Consider the following 10,234-nt stretch of genomic DNA (forward strand, 5'->3'; position numbering starts at 1 on the left):
GGCGGGCCAGGAAGAGTAAGGGGAGGAGCCGAGATTCCTCATGACGTCATGAGCACAGACATTCCAAATCAGCGCGCTTGAGCCTCCGTTTTTTTCAAAGGCGAGCAGAACAGCTAGTGCTCGTTTTACACCAAACGCAAGTTTTAGCCACTGGGGGACCATAGGCAGGCTAGGGGAACTCATATTTATGTTAGAAAACCTCACAAAGTGAGATTTTCATGTCATGGGACCTTTAAGTGAAGATGCCATTGTCATGAAAGGACAAAGGAAGAGATCGCTCTTGGGAGACGTAGCGGTGTAGCAGAACAGAAGTGACCGTTAGAAAAACAACACAGCTACGTCTCCCATTTGAAAAAAAAGAGAAGGATTTATTGTATTTTGATCATTTGTAATTGGTTATTTTGCAGAAATGGGTAAAAAAGTAAAAAAAAAAACGATTAATCGATTTCTATTTTTAGAGTCGTTTAGAGCACGAGTCGAGAATCGACCGTTGAGTCGACACATTCTTCACATCCCTAGTGTATAACACGCTATTTTATGTTGAAATGCGACGTAATCCAGTGTTCACGAAACGTACACTGTCAACGTAGGTATGCTTTTGGCGACTGGGTTGGCTCTCAGATATACGTGTTTCTAACAAGATGATATCATTAAAAGTTACATGAAGTAACAGTTTAATAACACAAACGCAGGAAGCACGTGAGCTGCTAGTTTAGCGAAAGCAACCTGACGTCGTTGAAACATGCGAGCGAGCCGATCAAATCCTAATAACTATAAAACTAAAGATCAGACACAATCACTGACTGAAGATTATGCAAGTAAAAAGTATATTTCTTGCTAGAAATGTTATTAGAAACACGTTTAACGGTGAATCGGTTCTAAAATATTGCAATTCCCATTCAGATAATAAAGATTAATAAAGATCATACACATTCACTGACTGAAGATTATGTAAGGAAAATGTACATTTCTCGCTAGAAATGTCATTAGAAACGCGTTTAATGGTGTATCTGTCCTAAAATATTGCATTTCCCATTCAGATAATAAAGATTAATATAAGCTACGCCGTGTTCCGGAGCCGCGGGGGATTCTGGGAATTGGGGTTCTCAGTTGACAAATGGGGCTTTTGTTAACTTGTTTTGTTGTTAGGATTAAGTGGGGTTAATGGGTTCGGGATGTTATGTGGTTGTGTGTTGTTCTATTAACATTGTTCGTGTGTTCATTATTGTCGACCATCGTTTCTTGCAGCTGTTCCGTGTTGAAGTCTCGTTCAATAAAAACCAACTCTCGTTGTCGAGCGTTCAATAAAAACCAACTCTCGTTGTCGAGTGGCCCCCCCCCCTACAAACGTGTCTCCCCCCCCCCCTCAACAAACGTGTCTCCCCCCCCTACAATCGTGTGTCCCCCCCCCCCCTCAACAAACGTGTCTCCCCCCCCCCCCCCCCCCTCCCCGGTCAACAACAGTCCTCCCCCCCCCCCCCCCCTACAATCATGTGTCCCCCCCCCCCCCCCTCAACAAACGTGTCTCCCCCCCCCCCCCCCTCCCCCGGTCAACAACAGTTCCCCCCCCCCCCCCCCCCCTAAACAATCGTGTCCACAATTTGCCGCGAAAGCCGTGAAACCCAAACCCCGAAACCCGCCTCCACAGCGGCACACGTGGATACTGTAGGTATAACACGCTATTTTTTACGTTGAAATGCTACGTATCCAGTGTTCATGGAAACGTACACCGTATACGTTTTTTCTTGGCGACTGGGTTGCTTGATCACAGTACACATAATCATGTCTTTCCTTTATCTCTTACAACAGGCTTTTTACAATGTATAATGTACCTCACAACTAAATTGCCCAAACAAGTTCTAGCTTTTGTGAGGGAAAATAACCTTGAAATGACGGGTACATGAATTGATCCTGGCAAAAACATCAAAATGGCACCCAAGCAAAATACACAAATAAGGTAAAACAAACATGAACCTTGACGTTTCAGTTTCTGGGGAGCCTCGAGCGCCAGGTTCAAGAGCAGTTGACTGCTCGAGCAATACACTGCTCCTGAACCAGGCGCACGAGCCTCCCCAGGGAAGATGCTCATCTTCCGTTGATGTAGTTGGCAACTACGGTCATACTGACATTTACAGCAATAAGCTAATAATTATTTCATATTATATACAACTCTTGGTAAGTAGACTAACACGAATAGCGATCATGTTTGACTGTCGGTCTGTTAGCAACTTTAGTTAGACCATATTCGTTCATAGATGACTAACTAGATATACTAACTAACGTTAGCTTTATCATCAATGACATTCAGCTAAAGTCTGTGCCAAATTGCTAATGGCTACTGCTATGCCAGGATAAGTTATTGCGGTTATCACAGCTGTGTATATTTACTTCACATTAATGTAGTCTATGTTTATATGAGGCTACGTTCATATATGAGTAACATTAAGAAACATTGCTCATATGGCCAACTTAAAATGTCAAATTGCCAAAGAATAGCAGCTAAATGTCCGTTATATCAGAGACATCTATTGCGCTCGAGACATCGTTTGATTTGATTATCAAAGTTCATGACAGGTTCTAGAAGGACATTGATAAAATATTAACGATTTCTTGTTTACAAAATTGTTCGTTTGCTGTACTACAAGTAATGGAATTTTTATACCAATAATACTATGAATACATTATATTCGTTTTAGTCCCATTTCCCAAGAAATAACGTTGTCACGGTCACGCGCTGGGTCCCTGACAGAGGTGGAAAGAGTACTAAAATATTTTACTCAAGTACAAGTACTGTTACTCTGTTGAAATTGTACTCAAGTACGAGTAAATTTACCGGTCAAAAAATCTACTCAAGTAAAAGTAAAAAGTAAATAATTTAAAATGTAAAAGTAAAAGTAAAAAGTTACTTTTTTACAATCAGTGTTTTCTGCCTCTACTGTGATGTGCAAAAGCCCACCTGGGAAATCGAAAGCCCACCTGGCAAATTCCTTCATTCCTCCCACCTTCATTTAACATTTAGCATTTTAACTATTTATTATATGCAGACATGTTTTCTGAATCTGTACACACTATATATTTTGTGCATCTGAATGAACATTTTGGTCACAAAACCTGCAACATGTCTCGCACTCGCTAATCATCAGTGTGCTGTGTTTAACGGATGTCAAATGGCAGAGTGGAGTAGCAAACTAGCGCGGGATCACCTCTGTCATAGTATGCTTCAGCTCAAATCTGTTGCCGAATGTAATAGGGAAATGTCCCCTCCTCCAATACAGCCTTGAAATATGACCCAATACACAGATTACCATGCTTTCTACAGCGCCCTGACTTTACAAAGCATTATACAAGAAATATGAAAGTCAAATGTAGCGCCGAAATCTCGTAGCTTGCCTGATTGCCCCAACAGTTCATGAACACATGAAAATGCTAAGCCCAATGTCACTGCGAGAAAGACGGTTGGTTTCACCACCGAAATCGTAGTTGGCATTGGCAATGGCAGTTGACAGTTGACCGTTTACATATCTGCGGCTGTCAATTGAAACATTGGGCTTATTTGTTTTGTTTAATATGCTTTCTGGCCTGATGGATGCATTTGGTAGGACGGATAACGGCAGGTTAGCAAGCTAACGTGCTTATACTATTATTAGCCAACTGAATAAGCACATTAGTGGGCATAGTTCTAGCTAACTGCCGTCACAGTGCCAACAGGTTGCCACTTCAATATTGTATTACAGTATTAGCAGTACCATACACAGTTTTCGGGATATGGATAGCTTGTTGTCAGTTTAAACCTGGAAAGGCACGAGAAACATGACTTACCTCAACGTGCTTTCGGAGATTCGATGTCGAATTCTTGTAAGCTGATATGTTGGACTTCTTCGGCACACATAGTTTACATTGCATGATATAGCTTTCTCCACGTTTCTCCACGAAGCTGAACATGTTTTCAAGATAGGGCCAGGGGTGCACTAGGTTAGAGGATGAACGGCTCGTGTTGGTCTCCTCTGAAGTAGCAGGTGAATCTCCATCGTCTGCCTCCATGTCAGCCATCATCGTTTGAGTGAGAGACAGGTCGTACGCGCCAACACTCTTTATAAAAGAACTAGGTTCTAGGCTAGAATTCTAGAGCTGCCGGCGCGCAGGGGCTCAACGTTCAGTTTATTACATCCCATAATTCATTACCAGTTTCAGTGAGATTTTTTTTTACTCAGTAACGCTTGTGCTGTAAAATGTACCGAAGTACATTACTCCAAAGAAAATGTACTTAAGTAAAAGTAAAATTACACATTTTAAAAAGTAGTTAAAAAAGTACAAGTACACAAAAAAGCTACTCAATTACAGTAACGTGAGTAATGTAATTCGTTACTTTCCACCTCTAGCAGCTAAATCCCGCGAAACCGTCGCGGGGAAATCCAAATCATTAAAATGATAAATTTACTACGGGAAATCGACCCGTGGACACGTCGGCCCATCTACATATTGTACCATAATACTAAATAAAACCAAATATTAATGACCCCCTTCACCCAAGCCTCCACAAGGGCAAGAAAAAAATCTAATATATGAAGTAACGCGCTCACACTAACTAGACTTCTTTATATAACTTAACTGCGTGCTGAATCCAACGTATCGTAATATTATTTCCTGAAAGAAAGGACAGCACTGTTGCATTCAAAACTTTTAATCGCCAACAACGGACGTTTCCCTTTTTCAGCGTGTAATGGCCGTGAAGAAGCCATTACACGCTGAAGGGCGCGCGGCCCGAAACGTCCGTTGTTGGCGATTCAAAGTTTCGAAAGCAACTGAGTGCTGTCCTTGCTTTCATGAAACCATAATACTACAACTCCATTTCTAAATTACGCTTAATTGGGAAACAATTCTGCTGCTTACCTTGCTATGCCACATGTAAATTCCTTGGCTGTCGGGTGCAGCCTGCTGGCAACGACGACTAATGTGCACACAGCACAGAAGTGTGCCCCCTCATTACAAATGCATTGAACCGGAACTGAAATCACACGCAGCCTCTATTTTTTTAACCAATCTGATCGCAGTTGATTTAGTACGTCAGGTGTGGCCATAATAAGAATGCATGTGCTTTTTCAACTTGAAGGGACTTGGGCAATACCATTTCAAATTATTACATAACTAAAAACGAAATGTTATTAAATGTTAACATTCAAATACACATTCACACAGAATGCACGGTTTTAATCCTGTCAGATAAGCACACTGCAAGCCATCTCATAAATAGTATATCTTAGTTTTTTTACAGCTGCCTGTAGGACCTTCTACACTTCAAAGTGAATGTATTTGTATATTTATCCTGAAATAGGTCCTTAATAGGCTATACATTATTAGAAGGGGGATTCTTCACTTGCATGTGAAAGGGTTAAATGCAACTATTCATTGTTGTCACACTATGCCATCAAAACTAACTTTGTGTTTTTTTTCTTCTTCATTTGCATATTTATGGGACACTGAAGACCATTCAAAGCTCACGGCAGAAAAGGTATCAAACTTGCATTTCATAATTGTATCCGATACACACAGAGATGGCCTCTTATTGGAGTAAAAGGAGGCGAGTCGTGTCCAAAGCAAGGGAGACAGAGAACGAGATTTTGCAGCAATTACATTTAATCAGGCTGAAAATGCCCCCCCTAGCTTACCAGATCTAGCACTGTGTGGGACAACTTCAGAATTCGAGAACAGTCCTTGCCAAAACACTACAGACAGTGATGCCAGTGAAAGAGAGGATTTTAGTGGGTTATCCAGCTCTGATGAAAGTGAGCCTGAGGAAATGAGTTTACAAGCTAAACTAATGCAATGGGCATCAACTTTTGGCATTACTCTTGTTGCAGTTACCGCTCTTCTGTCAATATTGAGAGTACACCACTCTGAGCTGCCTAAAGATGCCAGGACACTTCTTGGCACTCAAAAGAAAATAGCTGTGCATGCATTAGGTGGTGGTGAATATCACCATTTTGGATTGGCTAAGGGAATTTTATCAAAATTGAATTCAATCCATTTGCCTATAGCTGCCTTCAGACAATTCGGTTACAATTCAACATCGACGGTTTACCCATTTCTAAGAGTTCAAAAGTTCAGTTTTGGCCAATTCTGGCGATGCTTGATTGTGATTACACAAAAAACGCTTTTATTATTGGTTTGTTTTGTGGAACTGGAAAACCATCTAGTGTGTATGACTACCTCAAAGAATTTGTCAATGACCTTACCCAGCTACTGAGGAATGGAGTGACCTTCAGAGGTAAACCTCTAAAGGTGATGGTGTGCTCCTTCATTTGTGATGCTCCAGCACGTGCTTTTGTCAAACAGATGAAGTCCCACAATGGCTACTCTGGGTGTGACAAGTGCAATCAAGTTGGCGTGTGGCAAAATAAAATGACATATCCTGAAATAAATGCCAGGCTTAGATCAGACGAAGACTTTGCTTTAATGTCAGACACAGATCACCACCTGCGACCTAGTCCCCTTACTGGCATTGTTCAGATGGTAACCCAGTTTCCATCTGAAATGTTGCGAAAGCCTCAACTACCATTACAACATGTAGTCTAGAGACTGTCAGAGGTGCATCAAACTGTTACTCCACCTCCAAGTAAGCAACCCCTTTTGTACGACATACACCAGGATGGTCCTTTGCCTCTGCAATTCAGTACTGCCAAACAGTACAGAAAGGTAGCAACAACAGATTTTCAACAAAGACTGGGAACAACTGCATAGCAGTAGGACAGGATATTGGACTGGTCCAAAACATTGTGCTATCCTCTGGTCAGTCTTCATCATCTACAGACGATTTGGGTACAAGGAATCCCATTTCACATATCCCTGCCCCTCCTCGAATAGGCTGTTTTCAGGTCCATACGTTGGTAGATGATCTTGAGGTTGAGCTCCTTGGGGATGTCAGCAGAAAATGTGTGCTTTTTCCAGACCAAGACCATTATGTTGCCATCCCTCTTCTTCACCAATCCTAATTCCTTGTCTTCTGCAATCCAAAAAAGAAAGAAAAAAAAGATTTTTTGTTATTGAACTTTTTCTTTATATAAAATACACCAGTCCTAAAATCGAATTGATGAACGAATAGCCAAAAAATATATATCTGAGTGGTGACAAACTGCTGTAAATCAGCTGTGAATGATCTGAGTAGTTAGAGTGCTTCAGCTGAGTAGCATTGTATACTCTGCTTTTTTTTTTTCTTTCTATTTTTTTGTCTTTGTGAAGCTAATTCTGGGGAGGGGGCATTTGCCTCGAGCCCGGCAAGCCTTTGAAGATAGTTAGGTTGTAGATAGTTAGGCTTAGATAGTAGTTAGAGACGACAGGTTTCAGAGTACGTCTTCACACAAGTTAAGCTGGTGTATGCAGTTCTCTCACCACTTATGATAGTGATTCAATTTTCAATTAAATTGTATTTGTATAGCCCTTAATCACCATTACAGTCTCAAAGGGCTTAACAGGCCAAATATTTCTGAGACTGATCAACTGTGATCACTGTTGATCTTGCAACATACACACTATGTTATATATAACAACAACGACTGATATATAGGCCAAATATATTTCTACAGCTTATTTTTCACACTCAAAACACAGCGATTTTTTATTTTCTTTCATTCACCTCATTGACAGATGGCACAGGTGTGGAAGGTCGTCGAATTCAAAGATAGGAGCACTACCATAGTGCCAAGCAGCTGGTTGGAGGAGGCAGGGGAGTCATGGAATTGTTTCTGGCCTCCTAGTTCTTATGATCATATCCGCCTCCAGAAGGCAGTCGCGCACCACCTTCCTCCAGGTGCAGCGTGGGACGTGCACGGTGACGTGAGGGTCTTGGTTAGCTGTGGTAAGGAAAAATGCTGCATATGAAAACGTTTCTATAAGATTCAACTTGCTCAATTTCACTAATGCATGCCATTCCCTTTCAGCAACATATGTTAAGGCAAAGGACTACCTGAAAAAGTCCTTACAGTGCTTAACATCAGACAAGACCCTATCAGAAGGAAAAGAAGGTAAAAAACAAAAATGTTCTCCTCTCCAGAGGTGAATGGGGCCACACATTCCCGCTATCCATCAGACCCTCCCAACCCTCTAAGCCCCTTCCTTGGATAAACGACTCCCTTCCAGTGGCGTTTCTACATTAGGGGCAGGTGGGGCAGTGCCCCACCAGACCCACGAGATGGCGCTGTTGAGCAGAAGGCGCAATCCATTCCTACTTCGTGGCAAACTATATATATATTTTTATATGCAAAGTAGCGTACATATTTGTGTGAATAAACTTGACTCACAAGCATTATAGCCTTGTTTTGGAGTAATTTGATTCGTGTGTTCTACTGCCTGTGTGCTTGCTTGAATGAACGTTGTCTATATTTACGTTTCCTGTTTCCGGAGGGGCAAAGACCCACGCTGCCCCACCGTTACCATAGAAACAGCAATGAGCGCGAACCACACCGGCCAAAGTTAACATTGAGGCTAGGGGCAATTTCAAATTTGCCCCTAGACGTTAACTGCGTAATCTACGTATTCTACGTAATGTAGACTTGGATAATGCGAAACCCGCGAAAACTCTACCCTGAGACTAAGCAAAAAAGAAATACAGTGAGAGTGAGATCAGGAGTTACAGGAGATTTACAGAAGAGTTCGCTATCGGTAGTTTTTTAATGAATGAATAACAATGAATAACGTAGATTATTTGCTGAGGGTGCAATTCAGCACATTGCCGCCGGAAGAAAAATTAGAAATAAAACGTTTGGGACCACACAGACCAGACGACTTCATTCTGAACCAGCCTGGTGAGAAAACCAACCGAAATCTCAAGATGGAGTGGTTTGAAAGAAAGACATGGCTAACTGCGAGCACAACAAAAAGAGCACTGTTTTGCTTTCCATGCCTTCTTTTTGGAAATACCACAAGAACGGTAAAGCATGAAAGTAGCAAAGCTCATATCAATTGCGCCATGAAATTGGGACTATTGGGACGGGTCAACATCATGGCACAGCTGGACAGTGCTTATCAGCGGAGCATTTTAGAGCACAACAAGCAGGCGGAGGAAAACCGATATGTACTGGGGAGACTGATATCGTGCCTAAAGCTGTGTGGGAAGTGTGAACTGGGTCTGCGTGGTCACGATGAGTCGGCCGACTCTGTAAACCCAGGCATTTTTAGGTGCATTTTTTAAACGATGTGCGAGGGCGACACCAGGCTGAGACGTCACTACGATTCGGAGCCTACGTTCAAGGGGACATCAAGCACCATTCAGAACGAACTCCTGGATTGCATGTTTGAGGTCTACAGGTGTGAGGTGGCCAAGCATTTGCGGGACACCCAGTTTGTAGCTGTCCAGGCGGATGAGACCACTGATGCCTCATGCAAATCGCAAATGGTCATAGTCCTGAGATACATGGTGGACAGCAGCGTCACAGAGCGGTTTCTTGAGTTCATTGAAGTGAAGGACAAAACTGCCATTGGCCTTTCTACTGCTATGAAACATGTCCTCGACCCACTGGGACTGAATGACAAGCTCATAGCCCAAACCTATGACGGGGGCAGCGGTTATGCGTGGCAGTGTAGGCGGCGTGCAAGTACTTATTAAGGAAAGCTACAAAAACGCAATATTTGTACATTGCTACGCACACCAGCTGAACCTAACTCTGCAGCAAGTATGTGCATCCAGGATCAGTGAGCTGAAGGTGTTCTTTGCTGATCTGTCTGGATTTGCCACGTTCTTCTCCACCTCACCGAAACGAACGGCTGCTCTGGCAGAGACATCGGACAGGCGGATCCCGCGGCCACCCGGCACCCGATGGAATTTTAAAAGCAGGACCGTGAATGTGGTATGGGAAACTCGCGAAGATATACTGGAGTGTCTGGATAACATTCGCACTAAACCAGGATGGGACAAGGTGTTCATCAGCGAGGCATTCGGCCTCTCCATTCACCTGCGGGATCGTACGTTTCTCCAGCTGCTGGAGTTCTTTGCCAGAGTTATGCCAGAAGTGGATGTTTTGTATGGCATACTACAGAAAAGAGAGATTGACGCATCTGGGGTGAATCGTGCATTGGAGAATTTCAAAGTGCACGTGAAAGAAATCAGAGAGAAAGCAGATGAGATTGGTAACCAAGCCAGTGAGGAGCCGGGCACATCAAAGCACAGGAAAACAAATACGCCTGCCGTGATGAAGGAGGCCTGTGATATGATGATTGCGCAAGTGGAAGACCGGTTCTCACA

General features: G+C 42.7%; 2 long non-coding RNA genes across 2 annotated transcripts; one reads left to right on the forward strand and one right to left on the reverse strand.

Moving 5' to 3' along the window:
- The first annotated feature begins 5,275 nt into the window (after window positions 1-5,275).
- On the forward strand, window positions 5,276-8,024 carry LOC115559509 (uncharacterized). The gene is made up of 3 exons (XR_003979595.1): window positions 5,276-5,509; window positions 7,642-7,852; window positions 7,935-8,024. It is a non-coding gene; the product is annotated as an uncharacterized LOC115559509 (long non-coding RNA).
- On the reverse strand, window positions 6,433-7,734 carry LOC115559508 (uncharacterized). The gene is made up of 2 exons (XR_003979594.1): window positions 7,631-7,734; window positions 6,433-7,000 (listed from the first exon to the last, which is right to left on the reverse strand). It is a non-coding gene; the product is annotated as an uncharacterized LOC115559508 (long non-coding RNA).
- Window positions 8,025-10,234: the final 2,210 nt, after the last annotated feature.

The sequence above is a fragment of the Gadus morhua genome, chromosome 15 (genome assembly GCF_902167405.1).
Source record: "Gadus morhua chromosome 15, gadMor3.0, whole genome shotgun sequence".
Lineage (NCBI taxonomy): Eukaryota > Metazoa > Chordata > Actinopteri > Gadiformes > Gadidae > Gadus > Gadus morhua.